At 37.1% G+C, this 13,695-nt stretch overlaps 1 protein-coding gene across 3 annotated transcripts in view; it reads left to right on the forward strand.

Moving 5' to 3' along the window:
- Positions 1-2,481: 2,481 nt before the first annotated feature.
- LOC143365642 (dual 3',5'-cyclic-AMP and -GMP phosphodiesterase 11) overlaps positions 2,482-13,695 on the forward strand; it is a 173,672-nt gene continuing 162,458 nt past the window's right edge. For all 3 annotated transcript variants that reach the window (XM_076805996.1, XM_076806001.1, XM_076806000.1), the window contains exon 1: positions 2,482-2,919. The gene's annotated coding sequence lies outside the window, so the exon portion shown is untranslated. The remainder of the gene's footprint in view (positions 2,920-13,695) is intronic.

Consider the following 13,695-nt stretch of genomic DNA (forward strand, 5'->3'; position numbering starts at 1 on the left):
CTCTTAGAATGTACTTTGACTTATGTAAAATTCATTTTCCTGGTTCCGCATACATATAAAAAGTAGTTAATTATTTAGCATAAAATCATTTCGTTTTGTTGCGAATAAATATAAGATTGTAAGTGTTCGATTATTTATAAAACAATGTCAAAACAGCAACTTACTCTGAAAATTTCATTTAATACTAAACGACCTTTATTCTTAATGATAGTTAATAATCTACTTTTAATTATCGTGTTTATCGTGTCAGACTTTTCATTCAAAGTTCAACTTCGCCAAAAAAATTGTACATAACTCATCGATGAGTCATTCTAAAGATGAGACTCCAATATTTAAATCTACGTTAGTCCCATTCTATAACAACATTTTTTACCGTCTGTAAAAACGTCTGAAATTTGCAAAATTTCCGAAACAGGAAAGTATGTTCACTTTCCCAGCCCGTTCCATAGTGTAAGAAACTTTGTTGAGGAAAACGAACGATGGACTTCGAATATAGTAGGTTCATACTTTGAAATGAGAGAATAACGAACATTCTACGACGTTTTTTTCATGAAGTTACGACAGTCTGAACATGGGAAATTTTTTAACGAAAATTTAGTGGTCATTTCATTTTGCAGAACGAGTGCCAACTTTGAACTTACAATTCTCCATAAGTAAAAGAAACGCTCTGTCGGCAAATATTCAGTTGTGTCTATCGATAAGAAGATACGGTAAGGGACCCAAATACTGTACATATAATAATTATACTTATTCTTAAAGCATAATGAATATTAAAAAAAAGAGGTATATAACATTTAAATGATTTTAATGAAAAAAGATTTAATATCTCTTTTTAAATATTCATTACGCTTTAAAAATAAGTGTAATTAATATAGGCACAGTAACTGACACCCCCACAGTAATTGGGTCCCTTACCCTATGTCTTAAGGACATGGAAAAGATAATTATCTTTAAGGAGGGAACCTTGTGTAAATGGCCTGTTTTTCAAGAATTTTTTTTTAATGTAATACGAAGATTGATTTAAAATTTGAGGTATTATTTATTAATGATATAATATAAAAATATTTTTTATAAATTTTAATTGTTAATATGAATGTTACAATGGCGGCTTGAAAATGGCATCCTGTAAATGCGCAATGCAGCGTACTTACAATGCACAAAAATGATCTGAAACAAAAAAATCAATATGGAATCGTTAGTTTATGCAAAAACGCACATGACATTCTTCTTTCATTAAAATTTGCAAAATTGTAAATATGCCTAAATTTTGAAAAAAACCGATTTTCTATAATGAAAAATGGTTAATAACAATGTTTTAAATAAAAAATTGAAAAATCGGAGCTCGTCATGTTATGGCCAATTATTCATAGAATATATATACTAAGTTTCATAAAGATCGAGTAATCAGTTTTTGAGCTACGTTGCACGGCGTGCGAAATTTTACGTTTCGAGAAAAATGCGTGTAAAGTTTGAGTAGCAGAAAAATCGTGAAAAAATCTTAATTCATTTTAACTTACCGCGGTTTTTTGCTAATCTGCGATTCCAGAGCCATAAAACAGATCTTCTTTTTCCTCAAAAAGTTGTACTTCAGTCGTTTTTTCTTTTTTTCGAGAAGCTCGAGCCATTCCGATGAGAGCTCAACTACATACCTGAGACGCTCCGCCCAATACAACCGTTCGCTTTATTTTGAAAATAACGTACAAGACATCTCTGATCACTTTCTAACTTTTTTTTATCGTATTCCTGAGGAAATTTCCTATTGATTTAAACAAGAAAAACGTGCTCAGAAATTTCATTTTACATAAGGTTCCTTCCTTAAGGGGGCCGGCAGGCATTTGGCCTTGACTGTCACGCTACGTTATCCTGTGCCTTTTTTCTAGACATTTTACGTCTTAAATAAGTAAGTAATCAATTAAAAACGCATACCATCGTGTTTGTACATGTCTTTGCTACGTCTGTATAGAGACATTTTTTCGATACGAACACTAAATCTCTCGAAATTAAGAGAATCTTTCAGCGGCAGCCATCTTGTGACGTCATACTTGCTTCAGAATTCGAATTTTCTGCCGAATATTACAAATTACTCCACGATGAGGTAGAAATTCGCAATTTGGGCTCTATACAGACATAAATTGGACTTTTAGGAAACACAAGTGACCACTTTTAAACTGCTCATTGCAATGTTGAAGCGATAGTTTGAAAAGGTTTTGACCCATGCATAAGCATATGGATTTCAAACCCTGCCGGCCCCCTTAATAAATCATCCTTATATTCAGAAAAACTTGCAGAAATTACCTCGAACCTATTCACAGCACTGTATATTCAAACCATTCTTCCCCCAGATCCATCTCGCGTGTTCAGACACCCCCACCGGTACGGTGTCGGTCAAGTTCCGGTGTCGCCAGGTCCCCGAAAAACGCGGGGCCGGTTTCCCGGTGGCCCCACGGCCACTGTATCGCGACAGGTGTTCACGAGCAAGGGGATCGCGAGTGTTTCGAAGCTCGGGGCGCCAGGTGTCGCGGTTTCAGTGCTGGCCAATAGGCGCGACACGGCTCGTCAGTCATCCGGCAACCGGCAGTGGAAGCGTCTCGTCCGTGTCACGGCAGAGGCGTCGATGCTTTCACATTCGATCTTTTCGGTCACCTTCTCGCCCCGGTGCCGCCGCGAGAATTGGCGCGTCTCGAGTTTCGAAATTCGAACCGCCGCGAGAACGAGGAGCCGCCGGTCCCGTTTGTGCACGATCGACCGTGCGCCGGCAACAACGCGGGAGAAAACACCGAGAAGAAACCGCCGTCGCGGAATCCGCCGTACCAATCTCGCGATCGTGAAAGTCGATCCGGTCCTGCACACGCAGAATCCCATCGCCGGCGAGGAGCAGCCTCTTCACCGTAACTTTCCTCGTTCACATTTCTCCGAAAGGTACGTCCGACTTCCACGACGAACACCGCGGAAACGCGCTCTCTCGCCTCCTTTGTTTACATTGCAGCCTAGATGGCGACGTGTCTGTTCCGCGCACTTTGACTTTTCTCAGTCTCGCCCCGGCGAACAAAGACGTTAGGCGGAGATCCTAAGCCGCCGAGCACCTGCGAACTGCCACGAACTGGATTATTATAAACAATCTAGTCCACGAGGCTCCCCGAACAGGACTAGACTGCTAGCACTGTTGTGTTGTGCAACTCTTTGTACAATATCTGAAATTGAACATCTCTCATCTACGTAGCTCCCTCGCGATGCCAATCGTCAGGAACCCCGAACAAAAGAGTTCTTTTATCGCTCCGGAGATTATTCGGACGATATGTGTGTCAGGCGTCTGCGGTGTACGCGGGCGCGCGCTCGCGTGTGTGTGTGTTTTTTTAATCTGCTTCTTCATGCAATTTTCAATCGAACACACGTGATAACTGTCGACCATGCGATACTACTGTTGACCCTGGAGACTCGCCATTACAGACACGTGTTTTTTTAAACACGACTCGAAGTTCGCTTTGCACTTTCGTGGTTGCGCACGTGGTTGCGCGACGACCGGCGGTGGGGGTAGCGGCGCTATCTCCAGGAAGAGCGTAACTTATTTTTATATTTCTGGCGTATATGACAACTGTGCATTATCGTCGCACATCCGAGCCAAGAATTCCAAGCATGCTTCCGTTTTCCTATTGCGAGACTTGTTTTCGTTCCATTCGCGAACCCGTTCCCTCTTTGTTTTGTGAGAAAATAGTCCAGGAACTTCCTTGATTCGCTTCTAACGAGTTTTCCTGGTTTTGCAGGGGTCTCGCTCTGTAAAAAAGAGGACAACAGTTTCGAGGTTTCTCCGCGAGGGTAAAGTAGATTTCTGCCGGGATAATTCGATCGCTCCTGATGGGCGGTGTTGTAATGCGATTTCGACTTTGGCGTGTTGTCCACGGTGCATTTCGCAGATAATGCAATCGATAACTCAACTTCGCTTATCTCGTATTTTATTTTCTAGAATAACGAGAATACTTTTACGCGTTTGACAATGCAAAAGTTAGTTAATTTCGGATACATCCGAGCCTTGAATTTACAGCTGCGAAATAATACTTCAAAAACTCTCTGAGTACATTCACTTTATCTATTTTTCATATAATATTTATGCAATTAAATCACACGAGCTTCAGAGCGTCGTTATTTTTGCAACTATTGATTTTGGAGCACAGACTGTTTCGGAGAAATCGTAAGAAAATTAATTGCTATCTAGCTTTAGGGTCACACGGTAGTTAACTGAAATTTTAAGGAACATTTATTAAAGAATTAAATGTGGATATAAAATGTTGGAGTTGATTTGTTTTTGTAGTGTATCGTGAAAGTAACTTAAAGTGTTTTTCTTTGCTTCCGTAATCGGATTAAAAGCACGTGATCACTATTTCATTTCCATCGATTGCTTCCACATTCACTTGCATTATCTGCACCAAGCTATTTCGAAATACACGAGTTCCAAGATAGAGCCACCTGTAAATATGACGCTGCTAACTAGTAAAATCGCAAATGCTCTTCCGCGTTCCTACTATTTTTGCTTGTCGCGCTTTTCGCGTCATTATTTTGTCATTTTCTATCCTTAGTATCATTAACAACGGGCACTGTTTCTTTTGTGAAGCGGAGAACGTTGTACTAACTATTAGTGCAAAAGTATTACAAGTATAACAAGTATTATAATATAATTATGTAACGCGTATACATACCGTTTTCAATACCACTGACTATTACGCCCTGTACATCTTAACAAAATTTGGTTTATTTATTAGATTGTAATAAAATTTGATTTTTAATAGTATGTTTAATAGTCAATTATTTGACCGAAAGACTTATTTCTGTTTGGACGTAAGGGGTCCTTTTCCCGACTAACAACAAGAGGGGTAAATGGAATCTTCGTTGCATTTCCATGCTTTTTAAGCAACCAATCGTAGTGACAATTGACGTAGACCAACTTCAATGGTCGCATGCGAAAAGAGTACGTTCGCCTTCATCATCGAACAATGGACTCTGTTTCCCACCCCCTCTCCAGGAAAGACGAACTCGGAGCGCTATGGAAGGAAATGTTGTGATGACTGGTGCTGCAAAAATTTGTATTGCCGGACTTCGAACTGCTGCAAAATATTTCTGTCTGCCCGATCATCAATTTTATTCGGAGATCAGATTTTTTAGAATGTTCGGGGATACACTACACTGTTACGAATTCTTGCCAAACTTATCAAATTAATTGGTGTAACATCGGAGGCAGAAAACAAAATTTTAATCAACTCGATAAATGAAAAATGATTGTAAGATTGATTTTAGAGAAATATTTTGCAAATATTGTACAGTATATTCCTCGATGGTATACGACTCTGGCTTTCTTGAATTTTTTAATGATCGGTTGCAAAGCGAAACGTACACAAACGACAAGAAATAGATGGTCGCGCGGTGTACAATTAAAGAATTGTTTCGACGGTTTTATAGCACGACACAATACGTAACAAATTGTGCACGTCGTGTTTAATTGCGATCTCCTAGTGATATCTTGAATTCGGTGTGATAACAATGAATCGCTTGCAATCTTGATTCATTCAAGACATAAATATTTTGAAACAAGAATTTGACAAATTACGTTGTTTAATAACAATGATTGTAAATTTTGTTCAATCTGTTGTGGCGCATTATTCTCGTGTTTGAAAGCGCTTGGGAATTTTTAAAATATTAACCCTTAGCACTCGAATGGCGACTGTAAGGCGCCACTAAAAATTCCTGTATCATTATTCAAAAGATTTTTTACATTTTTAAATTTGTTTGTATTTAATAAATTAGTAAAAGTTTCAGTACTGTACGAGTAAATTGCACCACTTTCATATGTATAGCATGAAAAAATATTCAAGGTCGGAAGAAATGTTTCGTTTTAGAGTTAAAATGGCTTCGAGTGCAAAGGGTTAAGACTAAATACTACATTCGCTGCGAATTCAATGGAACGAAAAATGTAAACAACTTAGTTTCTGTTAAATTTCTGAAACAATTTTTTCACATTTATTTTATTACCAAATCTAAAAGAAATTGATTTAGTTCAGAATAATAAAAATAGTAGCATTCTATAGAGATTAACAAGCGCACAGTTCTGTTCATAGAGACAATCGCGCAGCCGGAGACTTTTTCGCTCGTACGAAAAATCGAAATGGGAAATTGCAGCGTGCAAATAGACCTCGTCACAGAGACAGCGAGGAATAGCGAGGCTCCCCGGTGTACATACACCATTGTTACAAGTGCAAGGTTACATGCAACGTGCATTGTGTATCTGGCCGATTATATTTCCCCATCGTAAACGATCGTCGATTCGCTGTTTGCACAATATGAACGGTTCTTTCCAGACTGCCGCGTCTAGCCTTTCAGTTTCATTCTCCGACTAACATCTAAATCATTCCCGGAACAACTTTATCGTTGTTTTATCCGTAATAGTCCGCTTAGACCGCATTCCATCCACGTCTAATCGACGCTCTAATCAATAACATGCATTTCTTTTCGAATTTGCAATTCAGACGATCACGCGCTCCGCGTAATAGTTCGCGCTAAAAAGATGGAGGTTGTCAAACCCGGGAACATGCTTATTCATCCGTGAAATGTATTCGGATGTCTTGTATCTTTCCATTTTTCCAGAGATTGGCAGCCTTTCAGCCTCCGATAGTGAAATCGTTCCGATAAACTTTTTCGGCACGATATATCCTGCGAACATTAATTAAATCAAAAAAAATGTCCACCGGAAAGACGAAGATCATTCAGTCTTATAATATTCATGATAGCAGTTTAAATATGTAGTTAGTCATAACATTTTTGTTTCAATAATTACAAGCTACTAGAACCGAATAAAAATGTATTTTACTCCTTTAATTATTTTTATCATAAATGCAAGACAATCTGCAGTCTGTGTTATTTTTATTTCTATTTACATCTGCGTCTTTCTAATTTATTCGAAACGAAATAGTTCAAGTTATTAGGTGTTATTTTTATTTACGAGAATGTTAAAATATTTTAATATTGTCCAGACAGTAGGATTATACCGAATTCCGTCTTACTGTTTATTACTTTGATACGTGAACATACTTTTGTCGATTTGAAGTTAGTAGAAACTTTATTTCAGATATTAACTGCTGCATTAGTGAAAAATTGTTTGAAAAATAAGTGCTAAGAGTGGAAAATACTTTCTCTCTCGCACGCATACACACACAGAAACGAGGTTTTTTTCCGAAGAAATAAAACAACGACTGCATTATGTATGCTAGAGCTTGGCAGACAGCGCAGAAGAATACGGAAATTTGCGTATGCGTGAGAGTATATGCATAATGCATGTGAACAGGGTGCTCTGTGATAAGCTGTGTTTAAAATGAAGGATAAATCATCAACTTTTTTTTCTAAAAATGTTAATGGAAAAATAGTTAACGAGTCAACCAATGTAGTCTTTCCATTCGTTATCTTTCAAATATTTTCAAACACTATTGTATATTATTTATAAAGGATGCACATATGTTTAAAACAGTATCTTGACTGCCACGTTAGTCATATATGCCTAACACTATTTTTTTTTATCAAACTTAAAAATCAATTTTGATCACGATATATTATGCTTTAAAAATTAGGATCTATAAGGTACAAGAAGGTTGCAAAAGTAATTGTTATAATGAATCTTGTCTGTTTTGTTCTGAAGTTATTAATAGACGGCGGATCTTCAATAAAATGTATTTCTTCTCTTAATAATTTTAATATATTCAGAGCAACTTAAATTGAACGAACGAATTAGATGCAATAAAATTCGGAGTTCGAAAAGTTATTCTTTCTCAGCGCGTTGAATAACGTGCTACCGTTCCACAAAAAAATTCTTATAATTTCAAGATCAGTTTTTGTCGTGTGTACATTTGCCAAAAAAATAGGTAAATTGGTTTCAATCGCATCGGCCTGGGAAATATAGAAAATGCGTCTCCACGACGAAGCACAGTCATTCTTTCCATAAAATCGATCGTAGGACGGAGGCTAGGAATGTTGTCTAGCAAGTGGAGCATCACGATAAAAGATAACACTGAATTTATCTCGGAACCGTGAAAACGTTCCAAGAAATGAGAAAAGTGTTTTTCGGTGTAAAAATATTTCGCGGAAATTGCCGACCGTTCTACGTGTCTATCATACCCGCGATTCTTTCGATATTTCCATTTCGGGACGTGAAAATATGCTCGCTGCGGGACCATACGAGAGATCTACAACCTGCAATATGACAGAGTTTATGGCGGATCTGTTATGCGCCGCGGTCAAGCAAGACCGTGTCGTACGACAGCACCACATGGGTCACGATTGTCGTTTCAGATGCCTCGTATCAGACAAAGTTGTACGACTCGTTGTGCGATAAATCGTAACGTTGTATGCACTCCTTTCGTTTATCTCGCACGAAGTTTGCAACGTGAACGGGAATGGCGATACGAAACGTATCTTCGTAGAAGTTCGCGATGATCGTTTCTCCGTCGAATCGGGCCGCGATCCTATCGTGATTTTGGTCCGACTTCCACAATGATTGATCAATTCGCTATTTCTTCTGGTAAACTAAACTAGCATAGGTCTATAATACAGGGTGTCACAAAAATGTTGTACTTTCTTGAAAGGGGTGATTCTTGGAGTCATTTGAAGTAACTTTTTCCTTTGCAAAAATGTTCTCCGCGGCTTCATTGAAAAGTTATTCACGAGAAACACGGAGTAAATAATTTAAAAGAATAAATATATTCTTCACGGTATACCTAACCACAGATTTGTGGTTATAATCGTGAAATATTTCCTGGTAACATTTCATCGTAAAACGAATGGCTCAGGCATATTCACGCCGAGGTATAACATAGCGCTTTACCTGGAATTAAAATTTATTTCGGTTAAGCTGTGTATAAACCTATTTGCGATTTAAGTGATATCGTTATCTTCAGATTAGTTATACGGATGATGGAGCCTATGATAGTGATCGGACGGAGAAGCGACAGACTTCATATTTTGATAACTATTGCGTCAGCACTTGCTAAAGTACAAATACCATTCAGTATTGTTTGTCGTCTATTCAAAGAAATTATATAGAATATTTGATCTTTCTAGTATAATATTACATATAACTGAATGTGTTCTGCTTTGTAATAAAAAATTAAATTCAACTCCCAATTATTATTTGATCTTATTTTGTTTTGAACAACTTCGAATCAATTTGCATGATAAAGTCAATTCAATATTATATTGTTGTATTTTGTACCTTAAGCAATTAAGTACCTCCTGCTCAGTGAAAGAGATTGAATTTAACTTGAAATTACCATCTGGTGTTATTTTATTTCCGACAATCTTGAATCAACTTATAATAAGCTCAGCTTAACGTCATAAAGTCATTAGTTGTCGTCATTATCATAATCATGATCACGATCGAATACTCTGGTTTATCGGGAATGCTAATGATTGGGCTGTAGGTCTTAAAGCAAAATAAAAATGTTCTGCAGCAATTACAAGGTAGGTGCTGCAATCAAAATTTGTTTTTCCTTTTAATAACTTTAATGAATCGATAGTAATACATCGATACTTCGAAATTCATTTTCATATTTTGATCTACTCTTTTATTTCGTCATGAATGCATAAAAATCCACCTGCGACGGTATTTCATTGAATTCGAAGTGAAAATTTGCTTGCCAATGAAAGATTTTTTTTCACTTACGGTAATTAATTCCTTTAATTACGAAATTGCAGAGTGTCTACGTGACGATTTAAACTAGATCCCGGTGAATCAATTCTCGTTCTCAGTACCGACACTCGCTGGCGTCGTTTAAGTTTCAATGCGGCAAGGTAATAACTCACGCGATCACTTAGTAATTCAGTCGTGGATTCCAATGTGAATGTATGTATCTTCATGCCACCCATGTAAACTTCCCTGGGCCGTGGCCACGAAATTCGTCAATTGGAAAATTAATCGAATTACGGATTGTGCAGTATAATCATGAAATTCGTGTCCCCATAATTCCGTTGCGAACTATTGCTCGCTACCACCCCCTTCGTAAAAGCCATTAAAACATTGATGCTCTAAAATTCAAACCAATCCTTCGCGTGCTAAAAGCTGAATACATATTTTTATACAAAATTCTGGCCGAAAAAGGAACGATTTATGTGTATTACGTTTGCTTGCAGAGAAAAATTAATAATCACTTAACTGGCAGTTAATGAAAGTGGTACTTTCAGAATTAATTTAAAAATACACCTGGTTCTCTTTTCACACGGCACGATTTCGTATAAATAATTTTTACGTGGATTTGCATCAGAAACTTTCTGATACGCCTTATTTGCTTTTACTTAATTTTTCAAATATTTTTCAGTGACTTCTATGCAGTTTTTCAAACATGTTTTATTTATGTTTACGCAGCTTTTGATACCTTTTTGGAATGCGTGAAAAGAGAACAAGGTGTATTTTTTAATAAATTTTATTAACTACTAGTCAATTATACCGAACTTTTTTCCAAAATCTAATGATTATGTATTTCTTGTAATACCTTAGGAGATTGTTTAACGCTGCCAGTTTGTATCAAGAAGTGGGAATAATATAATATGAACTAATTTGTTATTTTGTTTGTTAAAAAATGATTTATTGTAGTAAGGGGTATAGAAATGGAATTATGTATATTCATGTGATTTATAAAAATTATAGATCAGATATTTCGACTGTTTTAGTGCAAGTGTTATACGATAACACATGTCGCGGTCATAATAATTCAACTTTTGCCGACCGATAAAACTTACAACTGAAAGAAGTAACATCTTTTACGTTTTACCATGACGTCAGCTCAATCGCGTACGATAAAATGACGCGTAACAGTGATAAAACAGCGTCATTCGAAGCTGGGAGGATTGAGAATATTGTTGGCCGCCATTATCGGCAAACTTTTCGCGATTTCTCGTCGAGTTACCAACTATCGACGCCGGTTTATCGGATATTTATTAATCGGATTTTGCACCGAGCGAAAAGCGTGAGATAAGAAGTTTCGTCGATGTTTGATGAATTAGCCTGTAAAAGCACGAGTTTTGTCAATCACCAGTACACTCCTTGTTTCAGACAAATAGCATTGTGCGTTAACGATGTCGCATCGAGCCTTATTTTATATTTCGGAATTTTTTGTCAAATTATCTGCGTAAAGAAACTTTTATAATTATTTTCCCTTCTTGAAAAACGATTGAGATAATTACACGGCGGATTTCATGCATTTATGGTAAAAGAGAATAGATCAGACACAAAACTGGAAAAACATTAGAAGAATGTGTGAATGTTGTTCGATAATTTTCGACTTTTTAAAATGGCTGAAAGAGAAAATACATTTTCATTTAAAGTCAGCTTCTTACCATTTACTTGGACCATTTTTATTTTTAAATAGAAGTTTTAAATAATTAAAACAGTTTAGAATACAAGAGAATTTCACTTGGGATTTTATTGTATCTAGACACATAAGCGAGCAACCATCTTCATTCCTCGTTCGCACGATATTTTATGTTTAGACTGCGGATTTTATGCATTTGTGCAAAAAATGAGTAGCTGTAATTTGAAACAGTAAGACATCAGCGGATTCTAAAGAGATTGGCGTACCATTTCCAACTTGTTAAAATAATTTAGGTAGAAAACACGTTTTTATTTAACTCCTGGTTGTCGTTACCGAGGTAGAACATTTTTATTCTGTTTAAATTAAACTTAGATAATAAATGGTACTATTGGTCATAGAATTTCATTTAATTCGTATATCGAAGGCTTAAAAGTCAGATAACAATCATTTTATTTGCCATCTGTTGCTGTTCGTTAACACTGAAATTGCTAGACTAAAATGACCCGTACAAATTCCCTATTTTGCAACCACCGAATTCATAAAAATGTTCCAACAAGAACGTGTAAAAATAAAATCTCAAGAAACGTGCTTCTGCACTTTTTATAACAATTCGAAAATAGCCACGTGGTCGGTTCAGTATGTCTGTCATTAATTAAGGGAGAAAGCGTTAATCATAGTATGTCATAAAAATCTTTGAATGGGAAATCATAAAGTAAAATCCGTGAAAATTGTGTGGTTCTTGTAATTATTCGAAATGAGCCTTCTCGGTGCTTCTAGCGTTAATTCACCGGAAATGGGGGGGGGGGGGAAGGGAGAAAGTGTGAGAGTTAATAAGGGCTAGTGTTAACTATAATATAATACGTAAGAAGCTTAACGTATTATGAAGTTGGGATCCACCGTGTAGCGTAGCACGGTGGCCACGAAACCGTCAGAAACGAAAGTCGGACGATTTGATTTACGATGCCGCCGTGAAATTTCTAATGCGTGTACGCGTACGCACGGCGCGTACCAAATAAGAGCCCAGACACTTTAGCTGGTGGCGCGTTTGGCGAAAAACCAGTAGCGTCATCGAATATTTCGGTACCTTGAGAAGTCCGAGAAATCGTTGTTCAATAACCAAAAATAGAGGATAAGGCGTGAAACATAACTGAAACGTTGCGTATCGCAATTTGCTATTTTTGCGAACTTAAAATGAATTTTTGCGACGTGACATTGAGTCTAGGTACCTTTTGCAAGGTGCTGGAAAAACGCGAGCGCAGCGATAGATATATTTTGGCTTCTTCATTTTTGTTCAAACAACACATTGATTGCTGCGTTAGTTGGCTGTTCAAATTATTTGTTCTCATCTACAAATTAATTTCTGCAGGAGAAATAGAGCGATTGAAATAGATTGTGGATTTTTGTGAAAAATAAAAATTGTTTACATTAATTGCAAGATACAGGACCTACATATACAATCATGCCTTTCTTAATGATTTGATACAGTTGGAAACAAGAGTATTTTGTAAATTCTTCAAAGGTTTTTACTGTTTCGTATTCGATCGACTCATGTTTGCAACAAATTCATAAAATTGCAGTTTATCAATCTCAATTTTTCAGTTTTGGTTTATTAGATGAACAGCTTCGATTTTGGTTAATTTTTTGTGGTTATCGGGCTGGCAATCAATATGTTAAATGGGTTCGTTAAGGGGTACTAATGCTCGTGGGTAATTAATTTTCTCCGTCATTTGGGGCAACGAAATTGTTCATTTTAACGCACCACCTACCAGACCGTTGCCCATAAGTATTCCTATGGGATCAATAACCTTCCTTTAGCGGTCGAATGGCGATGGCTGGATCACAGGGGACCCCGACGGAATAAAATAAAAGACGCGCTATCCGAATAAAAGATCTCTTCGATGCACGTGGAAATTGAGCAGAAATCGATACAACCGAAAGGTAGAGTAATCCCTGCAAAAACGAATCCATTGACTATTGTACAAGATTAATGTTTTTCACCGTACAATCGCGAACTGAACACGTTATTGAAAGTGCTGCAATAAGTAATAAGAATTGAACTAAAAAAAAACCTTTTGTACTACAAGACTGTCTGTTTATATCCCCAAAAGGTCTATTAGTTATGCTGAAAAATGTTTAAAAATCACTTGTTTTCGTTGCCGTCAACCTCGGCACCGTTTTCCCGCTAAACGCGTCGTTCCTTGTACTGTCGTGGTGATTATCATTTTCACCGCATCCGTAATTCGATTTCATAACACGGTCAACGCGAGTCCGATAACAACAACTATCTCGCCGTGATATGATATACACCTGCGAATTCGTTCAAACAACGTCCCTGTCGGCGGTGTGATAGGCGACA

This window comes from Halictus rubicundus, chromosome 2, assembly GCF_050948215.1.
Source record: "Halictus rubicundus isolate RS-2024b chromosome 2, iyHalRubi1_principal, whole genome shotgun sequence".
Lineage (NCBI taxonomy): Eukaryota > Metazoa > Arthropoda > Insecta > Hymenoptera > Halictidae > Halictus > Halictus rubicundus.